Source organism: Strix aluco, chromosome 4, assembly GCF_031877795.1.
Source record: "Strix aluco isolate bStrAlu1 chromosome 4, bStrAlu1.hap1, whole genome shotgun sequence".
Lineage (NCBI taxonomy): Eukaryota > Metazoa > Chordata > Aves > Strigiformes > Strigidae > Strix > Strix aluco.
Window position 1 is genome coordinate 97901528 of NC_133934.1, and position 13116 is coordinate 97914643.

At 33.1% G+C, this 13116-nt stretch overlaps 1 protein-coding gene across 9 annotated transcripts in view; it reads right to left on the reverse strand.

Annotated features, from left to right (window-relative positions):
- CDIN1 (CDAN1 interacting nuclease 1) overlaps positions 1-13116 on the reverse strand; it is a 132946-nt gene that overhangs the window by 51754 nt on the left and 68076 nt on the right. The gene's annotated exons all lie outside the window — the stretch shown is intronic.

Below are 13116 nucleotides of genomic sequence, written 5' to 3' on the forward strand. Positions count from 1 at the left end.
GTGTCTGTTGTAGTTTGGCTAGTTCTGAGTCCTCAATCCCCAGGAAGCCCAGCAATGAAGAAAATACTGAGGCATTTTTATGCAGAACAGTGCCATGCATTTACATTTGTACCTTTTCAGTAGTATCTTAGCTATCTTCCTCACACCATCATTGCTCAGTGTATGATGCAAAGGGTGTTATATTCATTTGTGCTCCAATTCAAGGTATGTGTGCAAGCAGAAAACAAACCCGTGTTTTTCTTGAAAAATCACCAGCTCCAAGAACAGAGATGACTTTCCATTTCTATGATCAGTTAGTGACAAAGTGAACACTGATATGAATTAACAATCCAAACTTAATTTACTAGAGGATATAGCAAGACCCTAAATTTAGAAGTCAAATTTTCATTATGAACTTGTTTTATAATGTACTTGGGCCAGCAATTACAACTACAAAACTGATATAGTTTTAGCATTTGCTGAAAATTCACTTCACTGAAGTTGATTTACCTGTAAAAACCCCTGCTACACAAAGACAACTTGCATGCAGATTCATTTGCTACTTGGCTATGACAAACCAATTGGTCAATGTAACTGATATGTGCGCACCAGGGTGAAAGAAAACAACTTACAAAAACTTCCTCAGGAAAGCACGAGGCTAAGCAAGGAAGCAAAACTACACTAAAAAGACAGCAATCAATGTTGTTTATAAACCGCTGCTTATCACATGCAAGTTAAGTTGCTCCTAGTTTGCCAGAAGTGGTGTGCCTCAATAGTGCAGAAGAAGTGCTTAACTAAACTTTTCAACACACCAAACAACCAAAAATATTACTAGCAAATGCAATTTTTGATTACATGAGGAAAAAAGCAGAAATTGGAAATACACTTTGAAATGTATTTTCACAGTAAATAGCATAGACACTTATGATGAGTAGGAGCCTACTGTCTCTACCAAATAAGCAAATGGACTTCTGCCAACAAGTCAGTTATATAGTTCTGTGATTAATTGTGGTAACATAACTTTATGTTAAGAAGCTAAATGTTCACCTTATTTAAGAACTAAAAAATCTGGTTAAAAGCATTACAAACTAAAAAACCTCAAACAGGTAAAATCACTCAGCTACGAAAACCTGAAATATCCTCCAATATGCTGTCCATAGTCTGTGTGTTAAAAGCTAAAGGACATACATCTATACACACAAAATAAAGCTATCACTGCTGTGTGGACTGCAGAATATTTTCACAGCTATTTTTCCTCATCCTTGGAAACATACATTACTCTTAATACAGTAACATCCTGAAATTTTATACTATTTTGGATTTCTTTGAAATGAAAAGTCCATTTTATTGTTTTTTAATTAAATCTATTTCCCCAAAAGGTCTTTAAAGGCTCTACAAACTACCTTGCATTTTATTATTGCTGACAGTTATCTAAACCACGCTTGAATGCCCTCTTTATCCTTTAGTGAACAATTGAAAGATCATATGCTAAAAAGACTTGTGCTTTCTCTTCTTCTAGCCCTATAATTAAGGCATTTTAATACATTTCTTCATAGTCATTAAGAGAGCACAATGTTAAAAATTAATGAAATGAGACAATTTTGAGTTTAACAACCATAAATACATACAACATAAATTTGTCTCAATTGTAGATATGAAAAAAAAGCCTCCTTGAAATCACATGATGAGATTACCGAATTGTCAAGATTTTGCTTTTGCTGTCTAAGGGTATTTAAATGATGTACGGTAGCCTGACAATACTACAGTGTTGTTACATACCCTACAAGAGAGGTAAACATTTCTGTCAAACATTCAAATTCCATTGGTTTTAATATGTTTTTGTTTATCTCATATATATGCCTATAAAAAAGTGGTATTGCTGGATGATGCTCAAATGGGGAAGGAAGGAGAAGAGAGTAAGCAAGACAAAGGCATATGAAAGGAAAAAAGATCATAAGTCAACTGTAAAAACCTGACATATAATGTAAAATACCACTATAATAACACCTACTTACAGCAGTCTTTAATAATGCTTATAACAGAATAAACAAGATTTTCTTAATTTGGATTTTTTTTTTTTCCCTAGGAAACAGCTCACTATATTAATGTATTACACATTTTTGCAACAGACATGTTAGTAAGTGTTGGGATTTTTTTTACACTGTGAAAGGAATTCAATGTTTCTAAGTACATCATCATCACTTCTATATACACCAATTAAATACGGGGTGCAACTCTACTATAGCCACATTATTACTGAGCATTTCGAAAAGGTATGAATAATGTCCAAATTATACAGCTTAATCTTTTAAAACTAAATTAAGTTTCTCGAGCTGTAAGTTCTTTCTCAACTAAATATTGAAAAGATACAGTGCAACATAAAGTGACAAGATTACAGATTTGTTTTAAGATACACACAAGCACAAAAAAAAAGTTGCTCTCCGGAAGATTTTTTAGGGATGTCAGACTGTTATATTATAAACAACCTTATTAGTCCTTTATAATTACAATAGGTACCTCTGGACAAGATCGAGCAGACATGACAAATGCTTCTGACTACTTTTTAAATCGAACCTGGAAGGTCATCGCTGAACAAACAGAATGCTGTACAACTGGGGCCATAAATTGTGAAAGCTAACAAAAAGGTAAGTTTTTTTGATGTTTAAAAATAAATTTTTTCTGTTCAGGCTTTTCTGCATAAAATCAGGAAATAAGAGGATGAAATAGTTTTAAAAAGATCAGTAGCTAAAGAAAAAGAAATCCCTACAAACTTCATTATCACACTTTTCCTTTCAGCAGCTGAATCTGTATTTTAGTATTTATGCAATGTCTTTAGAGTAGTTACTTTATTTTATAAATATGTTCTTAAAGGTAATTCCCTAATGAGGATTTACCCATGTTTGCATTTACTTTTTTTTTCAGCCTTATGATGAAATTGTGGACAGTTAGAAAAACTAGTCAGTCTCAAATCTATGGGATTTGTTTGCTGTTATCCTCAAATCAAACCAGTAAAAGGATAACATATTACTGTGTATTTGTCCTAACATTTTTATTTTGTTTTAGGATCATTTAACAGTACTGGTAGTTTTGGATTAAATTTAATTTGTATGGAGATAAACAGTAACTTAAGTGACTGGAACTGGAAACCAATTGATGGATCTCACTTTTAAATCTTGTATTTCTATTTGGAAATGTAAGGATTGAATTAGAAAGCTGTAAACTCTTGATGAGAATTAGTGGTATAAAACAAAAGAAAATGAAACCTGCAGTTATTTTCCTTACAGTTAGGCTGAATGAATTGTAAATCAACAAAAGATTTGGGTAGCATTCAAATCAACAGCTTTACCTAATAAAAGTTCTAACAGAGCACTGAGCACACCATTTGAAACAAATATGAAATAAATATGAAATATGAATGACTTTAAAAAGAACCATATGAGAAGCAAAACAGTAAAATCACCAAAATTCAAGCAAAGGAAATTTGAACTGAAATGTATGATGGGCAATTAAGTACCTATTTTGACAATTCTAAGTGGTCAAGTTTTTAAAGTATGACACAGAAACCTTAACCTATCTATATATGAGTGATAAATGAGGCATTTTGTGTCATTACATTCCCATAAATCACTTTCTTTAACTGCTGATGGCTTTTATCAGGTCTAACCTTTTCAAGCTTCTATCAGAGTGCTAACATTTTCAACTTTGACACATACGCAGTTTACAAATTCTGCAGCTGATTAACTCTGGACAGAAGCTCACTGCCATCATTGTCTTCTTCAAGTTGGGTTACAGCTCCAGTGTCTCAAAAACTCATATGCATCCTTCGTATGCCAGAAAATCTCAATTTATTGAGCTGTGTTGCAAAGGATGCAAGATATTTCTCCTTTTGAAACAAATAAATGAGAATATACTTTCAAAATTACTCTTGTACAGAGAGCCTGAAATATGCATACTTTTCATTATTTTAAACTCGAGTAAACAGTACATTCCAAATAAAGAAATATAAATAATGTGATCAATTTTACATGACTTTATAATTTAAACAAATTTGGGATCAAATCAACTACATGACAAATGCTGTGGTCAAAGTCTCTGAGGTAAAGAACAATAAAAAGTTAAAAAAACCCTAAATATTGCAATGTATTATATATATGAGATTGAAAAATATTGCAATTATAAGCTGATCATGATCATAGGCCCTTAAATCAATCTGTGGGATCCCTTGCTAAATTCCTCTCTGAACTATTTATAATTTCAAAGATTATAAATTGCAATATCTTGAAATTGTAAATTTCAAAGATTCCATTTCATTATTACAACACTTAGAATATTAAATGAATTTAACCATGATAAATTCACAACACAGTAAATGCCACAACAGAAAAGAAATATAGGAAATAATGTTTTATCATGCATAAGTGAATCCAAATATTTCAAGAAACACTTGCTTTCTGCAGGAACTAAAATTAAATTACATATTTACATGACACACTCAATTTTTGCTACCAATAGTTGATAAAACAGTCAATGAAAACCCATCTTGGTGTCTGTCTTCAAAAACATTTTAACTTACTGTACTATTCCAACAATGAGAAGCCAGCAATACAGTAGTTCTTTCTGCCTTAGTAGAAACAAGCCATAGTAAGAATAGTAGCAAAGATTTCGTCTAAAGACCTGCTTTTTCACTATTTTTTAATTTAAAAATGGGAAGAATATAATTTAATTTAGATATATTTCATCTATTGAAACAAGCAGTGAAACATTCATGGAAATGCATTTACAAGATGTAATTGATCTAGACACTGAAACAAAGCTCAAGTTTAAAGAGATACTGTCTTTAATAATCATAGTCAGACTGAAGAAATTTTCGTGTTGGTTGTGTGACCACAGGAAGCCTGGTACTTCAGATGGTATTAGTTTTGATAAGAGCTAACTAGACATCAGACCTAAATAACGAAACCTGAAGAGACAGGCTTGGACCATGCAAATAGGAATGTCCACAGAGGCTCTTGTGTAGTTGATTGTCTCTTGTTGATAAACAACACATCTTAGAAAAACAGTGGATGAAGGACAAATTTTTTCAGCATCACAGCTAAACCAGCCTTGTAATGTCAATATTTAAGGCCTATCCATGAAAAATTAAGAAGTTCTTTATTTCACTAACAATGTCACACATCAGAGAAGCTGTGCAGTTACACTTTGACAATTCAGATGTAAATCTTGGACTGTCTGTAAGTATTCATGACAAAGGCATATTTATCATTTAAAACAAAAGGACATGATTTCTTGATGTTCATATCAACGACTAGTGATGGATGAGAGCATGCTAATCAAATGACAAACCAGAAGGAACACAGATGCTTGCTATTTTGATTAGAAGAGGGAAATGAAGATCTCTTTCCTAAATTAAGATATAAACATTCTAAAATTATACACAGAAATATATATACACATGTTTGTATAACACATTGTATATGCAGAGGAGCTGGGTATGTTCTCAAGTAGACATGCTACAAATACTAAGTAGACTAATGGACCATATAGTAAAGAAAATCAAACATTGGCTTTGATCAACTCTGGTTAATTGCTTATGAATTTATATATTCAGAAGCAATTTTAGCTTTCTTATATTAAAACTCCCCAAGTAATGAAAGAGAATCATTTAACCTTTTTTTTTGTAATTTGCTTCCTACTGCCTCAGTTCTAGGTTTAAATTATGCTTATATGAAATTACACTTATGTAATTTAAAATTGCATAAAATCAATGTAAACATTACTGAAAACAAAAATGTAGGCTTTTTATGTGGGATGCAATATTGCAAGACAAGTGTGGAACTTCAGAACAAAATTTCTATTGTAAGCTTTTATATTTTTGATACTCAAGCCATCTTATTTCAGTATCTTGCTTTATGTGTACCCAAAACGCATCAAGCTACTTATGCATGTTTAACAAGAACTCTTCAACATCAAGAAATTTGCTTACTGAGCATGAGTCACAACCACTGTCAATGAGACTAAATTTGCAGATCCGTATACAGTGGCAAGGTCCAATGAGGCTCAATGATACTTTCAAAGCACTTGTCAAATGATGATAACATCCAACTCCTTGAAATCCATCTTTCTCTTTCTCCTTTAAGCAGGTAGTAACTATATCCCTCTGATACCTTTTCTTAAAATTCTGCAATGAGTGAAAAACTTCTTGATATCCTCAAGAAAGTATCCTAGTCACTCTAGTTCTGAACTAAGAAAAGCCACTTTTCTAACTGGAAAACTATTCATAAAATGTACTTGTTTATACCTTGCTGTAGTTATGAAACCTACAAATAAAGTACTAAAAAATGAAAATACAGTGTAGTCCAGAATAACGGTGCTTTTTAAAAAAATGAGTCCTCCACATACAGTTTTCAAGAATTTACAGGAAGGAACATTTTATAATCTACAGAAAAGTATGTAATTGAACATAAACTGGTGACATCAAGAGGGAAAAAAGATATTTGAATTAAAAATATTCTTAATGCAAAAATATTTTTATTATTGTTAAAATAATTTTTACCTGATCATTTGAAGCAGAAATGCATTCAAAGTCAAGAATTATATGTCCGTTTAAAGTGTAGTGTTTTAAAAAATACACGAACACCAACAATCATTTTGCTCTGGTACTCAGATGCTCTAGTAAAACACATCTGATGATGTGCTTAATGCTACTTATCCAAATACCCTGAGTGCCTCCTTTCATGCAAGATTAGTGTCCCAGGAAAGCAGATTCTTGTGCTCTGGAAACATAAATCTGTATTGTACAATCACCCAGAATAAACAAAATGTGGGCAGTTTCAATATATACTTTTCAGTCTCATCTTTAATCAAGAGAAACTGCTCTCACAGAGGCTGAATGGTAACTTGGGACTCCACAGTGACACTGTATTTCTTTTTGCCTAAGCCAGGATTTCCTAGACACAAGGAATTTGTACAACTGTGTGTAAATGTGACTGTTGTCCATTAACTGGCGGGGACTACTGAATCTATTCATTTTATACCTCAAATTTCTCTTAGATTGTGCACTAACCTCACCAGTCTCATCTTTTCACATGCTTTATTTACTGTGATTCCTATCTGTATTTAGCTATTGACATTATTTACTTTTTTCCTATATTAGTACAAATAATTTTATATTCTATGTATAGCAGTTTATCACTTAATATATTAAAGGCTGCTTAAGACAACTGAATTTCCCCACCTCTTGGACCTTTTTGAAAAATTTACTGGATGCCCAATATATATAATATTCAATAGCATGTGAGAATAATTTTTATGCAACTCTGATAGTTAGAAAGATAGATAACTCAATTATTAGATCATCTATCAAAATATTCAGATGTATAAGAGGCTACTAAAAAGATTGATGACTGAGAAAGTCCACTGATTCTCTAGCCATCATATTCACACATTTGGCTAGACAACATTTTTCGCTGCCTTCACAAGCAAGCTTCATTACCCATCACTCCACTGAAAAGAGTTTATTATGAGGCTGCCATCTTGGCAAGACTATTATTTAGATGATAAATGTTGGGGGAAAAAGTGTGTCTAGATTTTTTTTTTTTTTAAGATGAGCTTTTTGACAAAACAAACAGCATCTACATTTCTAATTAACTTAAATTTGGCATATACAAATACAGGTCAGTAAAGCTATGATATGCTACTAGATTATCTTCTGTCTGAATCTTGCCCTTAATTTGTAAAATGTAAATTAACTAATTAGAAGAAAAGCAGCATTATTTGTGACAAAATGCTTCTTCTACTTCTTTGCTTTGTGACATTTATGATCAACCGTAGTCCTTCATTCTAACTTCTAATAGACGCCTAATTATGCTCATACTAATTTAGTAGGCTTTTAGTACTTTAAACCACATGAAAACTTACGATTTCTGAAGGCAAGGAAGCACAACACACTGCAACTTGCAGCTAAATTTCATACTTGCCAGCTTCACTTCATTTGCAATATTATGCTGTTTACATGTATATGTTGTATGAATATAGGTATGAAGGTACCATCTTCAATATTCAAGTACCTGACTGAAAGGAAAATCTCTACTAGTAATCTTAAAATTTCCTCAGTATCTCTGTATCCTTTTTGTGCATGATGCACAGCAATAAAACACTTACGCTTGTTTCATTAGTACTAAGGGTTAAATTTTGCTTTACACTCCTACTACCCTCCTCAATTGTCATTTGAAATGGATTAGACTAGCAAATATAGAATTACACAAAGGAAGTGGGAGTTGGTCATTCTTGAGTTACAGCCCAGCAACTTGACCTTGTTAAATAAAAAATATATGATATCATAGTTTACAGGAAGGGATTCTTTTTGCTTTGGTTTGGTTTTAACTACTACTAGGTAGATAAAGATTCAACACTAAGAAATATATTGAAAATGTCAGATGTAAATGTCAATTAAAAATTACAAGGAATTCTGAAAGGTAAGGTCTGTGGGGGGTTGACATTCTTTGACATAGTGGAGTGTCTGCAACCAGGCCTTTGGCAAGCATAGCAGGATCTATGCTGTCAGCTCTTATCGTCCACAAACTTAGATGCTTGTCTAATCTGAATGAGAAATACCAGGAAAATTGGAGCTGAAGCCTTGCAGTAACGTGGATGGAAGCTGAAAATGCTCTATCTGCACTACATGAGTCTCCTGTGGCATGGTAATACTTAAGACAGTACAGAAAAATATAAGGAAAAAATAATTTAAACAAAGCCATGTAGTGCTTCATTTACTACTTTTTAAGTTGAGAATGTAACAATCTAGCAGTGAAAGAGGTTTAAGTAATACAATTAAATTATAATGAAAATCCCAATTTCATGTCCATATTAAATGTAATGTCTAAGGAGAACAACACATGGAAATATATACTTAATATCAATCATTCAGATGTAAATGCCAATATGAATGCAGTATGGTATGTTTTTCCTTTGCTTTGACAAAAATTAGTTTTGATACAAAATAAAACAAACTACAATGCTCAGCCAAACAATTAACATTATAGCAACGCTAGGCATAAGCTGTGGTCTCAATGGAAAATGTCTTCATGCTGTTATTCAATCATGTTCTTAAAGAAGGGATGACCAATAAAACACAAAAACATTACTTCTGAGCTAAAGTAAAAAAACATTTTTATTTTTCATAAACTACATGTTCATTTTTATACTGTTCGTGTGTCATTAAATAAAGGTAGTATCTCATGTCAAATGCTGTTGGAAATAAGCTAAATATATCAAGAATGTTTGTGAAGTGCAGAGGTATGCCTATATATGTGTGTATATGTGTGAGTGTACACATATACCTCTGTTTATCTCACAGGCGAACACAGAATTTTATCTTCTTCACAAAGTAAACTACTTAATCAGTAAACAAGCAGAAAAAGGCACTCTTCATTGCTTTTGATTCTCTTCTTGTCCTATAAATCAATGTATCTAAGTGCTACTAAAGTTATCAAGTTGGCATGGCAAATTTTTAAAAAGTGAATTATTTTTTAAGAAACTCATCTATATATTGTTGCAAGTGACAAAAATCATCATAAACTCTCCCTTCTATCTACATCCATTTTTATTTAAGAGTAATTTACTAATTCAAGTGGAGCCAGGAGGGAGAGAAAAAGGAGCAGAGCAAAACCCAGCATGTGTGAAAATCTACAAGCATTATATAGCTAAACAAACCCTAAGTCCCTCAGTGTTGCAGTAAGGTCAAAACCTTTCAGCATTGTACCAGTGTGTCAAAATATGTCAACAAACCATCATACTGCAAGAAGAAGAATGACCTTTCAGTTCTTTATGTTTGGGCTGCCAATGAAGCTTTGGATACTGGGTATGCATGAACAGTTTTCCTAGCCACTTGACAAATGCAACTCCCAAGGTTTCCTCCAAGTCAAGTTGTTATACCACTGGCTTTCAACTCACCAGTACAACTTTTTAAACCATTTGCAATTGGAGAATATTGATCTTGTTATAGAACAGACATCCATAAACCCACAGCGTAACTCCCTCTTCCCCTACCATCTACAATCAGAAAACAATTATTACTTAAACAGTCTTCACAGTAACATGTCAAACCATTTTAAACAGCTGAACAGAAATGTATATCGTTCTGATGTTCTGGTTCAGCCTTTGCTGACACATGATCATCCTTATAGTCAACTGCAAATGAATTCCAACAGAACACTTTTCTCAAAAAACCCTAAGAACACATCAGCTGTGTTTGTGACTGAAATACAATCGTTTGCATTTTTTCTATTTGCACTTATCTGAAATAAATACCTTTTTAAATCTACAGGACTCTATGATAATTTTACTGTGACTGTTAGCCATAAACTGAAGTCTCAAGATCAGACTTAGTGTTTTAATTAACAACATATTTAATCACGAATTTAGGCTTCCAAAAAGTGTGGTTACTATTTTAAAATTACTTACGGGAAACCTGCTTTTATTTATTCTTTCAAAAAAGCAGAAGCACAGGACTAATAACATTTAGAATACAAGCAAATGGGGGAAGGAATTTAGTACAGGGATGACTTACCATTCTTATTCAAAGAAAAGATGAAATGCTTCTCTTTCACTATGTGAAATTGCCTTTAGTTTAATATCAGTGTCAAATATGACATTTTCCTTCGGTCTTCCTCACATACAGTAAAGTTTCTTTAGCTAATAATGGCATCAAGCTTTCTCCTGGGACTCTCTAGAAATTACATTCCAGAATGTACATATGCCTTAGCCAGGCTTGCAGAAGATAGAAAATGTAAATTGCTGTATTTGAGTTTATATCTTCTTACAGCAATTCACTGACAGTGCACCCACTAATTACTACTTGAACCGTGTGTTGCTGATCTTTATATGCCTCTTAGAAAACAACAGTCATGCCTATCAGCTCTGACTAACAGACTTTTACAGCCAGGACTCCAATTTTTAATCTAAGTTAGAAAAAATAATAAAATTAAACACCGTGGAAAGAAAAAAAACAGCAGCATTCATTTAAATCCTAAAATAACTTACAACATGTTCTCAGATCCTGTTTTAAAGTGCAATCTGTGTTACTTCCTGTTCATGCTCTCCAAATTACCTTTGGTCACACAGACTATTCAACAGTTTTTATCCTCGTGGTTACAAGAAATACACCAATGTAGGCCAGTGAACAATGAAAATTGTGGTATCTACTACACAGGCACAAAGCAATTATATTTTGCACATGCAGTTGTCTTGTTTATCTCATCCAGTGGCAGTGAAAGCTATAGCCTGCTCAGTAGATGCCACCATATTGAGGGAAGGGATTCTGTAAGTACATGAATCATTTTATACTAAGTTTGTTCAGTATATAAAATAGCTTTTTTCTAAAACATCACTCTGCAAAATCAGTCTGGGAATATGCAAGACCGAACTTGCCTTTTCCTGTTTCTTTATTATTGAAAAATCTCAATATCTAAACAGCATCTTAAATTACAACTGTGGAAACCCACTGACAAGGTACACTTTGTACATTTTTAATGTGAAGCTTAATTTGAAGATGAGGTTGCAGTGCAGCAACTGCAACTGAAAATTGCTTAACAATACCATTGATGTATGAGTCATAAAAAACCTTGCTAAGCTGTCCCTGCAGAACTCGGAGTAATAAAAAGGTGTTCTTTTGCACTGAGGTGAACAGACATGGTTGACTGCATCTAGGGAGCTGTTCTGTTAAATGAGAAAGTGCCATTTCTTTCCTGTCAGTACAGACCAATTTAAGACACTCAAAGATTTAGTTAGCACAGAGTACAGGATTTAATGAAATACACAACAGCAAACAAACCACAGCTATGTTCAAAGCTTTCAGATTGCGTGCAGAATTAATCTTACATCTGTGACAGATGTGGGAAAAAACCTAGAAACTTTTCCAGTCTCACAACTACTTTTCAGAGAAACAATGAAAAAAAAGAATGGAAAAGGTCTAAAACCTCCCACCTTAATTCCTTTCAAAGTATCTAGACATGTATTTCTATTCACATCTAACAGGCAATGTTACAGGTTTTCTCTCCAATTTCATTTCAGCTTTAAGTTCAACTAACAGATCAGGTTTACAAAACCCTAAACTATCAGCTGAGCGCTATGCTATCTGTATTGTGAATGGATGCTTCGCCAAATGATTCCTCCTTCAAGAGGAAAGGAGACATACAGGTGCAGTGAATTGACTGGGAAGCTGGTTCTCACTTGGGAGATCCTTGCATAGGCTGATTAAATCATACAGAATTGATTCACAGTTTGTGCATCTACACCTGTGTCCTTTTGTATAGTTTCAGAGAGCAATGAAAGTTAACTGTCTAACCCACATGCAATCTAATCTGTCAACATGTGTTCATTAACCCAACTGTCACTGTATTAGAACCTACAGTAACTCAGAACTCATTTCAGATGAGGATGTAATACCGTTAGTTTGGCCAAGCAGGACCAAAATTAAAACTAACAGGATTTGTTCTTTAAAAAAAGGCCACAGGAATCTGCCTAATTTCCATAGTTAACCTATCACTGAATTCTGGATTTAGGGAGTAACAAATCTCACTAAGGAGGTTTCTAGTTTTCTTTATATGAATGTAAAGTAACTATATTTAAGATTCAACAATTTTTGTAGTTGTTTTCAATATGAACAGTTACAACAAAAGATTTGGCAAAATCTCAAAGCTACTTCCAAAACTGTGTTATTGACCCACATGTCAATTCAGTCTAGCTTTTGCAACATTAGCGGTACTTGACTAACAGCTCAGTGAGAGATGTTATTCCATTTTTGAAGTTGCAATATTAATTAGTATATGATAAAATTAAAATGAAATTAGCTATGTCTTGGTTTCCTGACAAAAGCATAAGAGAAGTTTATTTCAGAAGTGTCAGAATCAAATAGTACACGTTATTCTCAAACGTTTTATACATTTTATAGCTCAAATCAAAATGAGGATAGTCATTTTGTTCATCACAAAAAAAGACAGAAACTATAACTTCAACTTTGCAATGGCAATTTTACTGCAAACAACAAATGGATAGGTGCCTTCAACCTACTTGCCTACTCAACTTTCACCCCATTTCAACTTAGTATCTTTATGCTCATGTTACTGATTTAAAATTCAC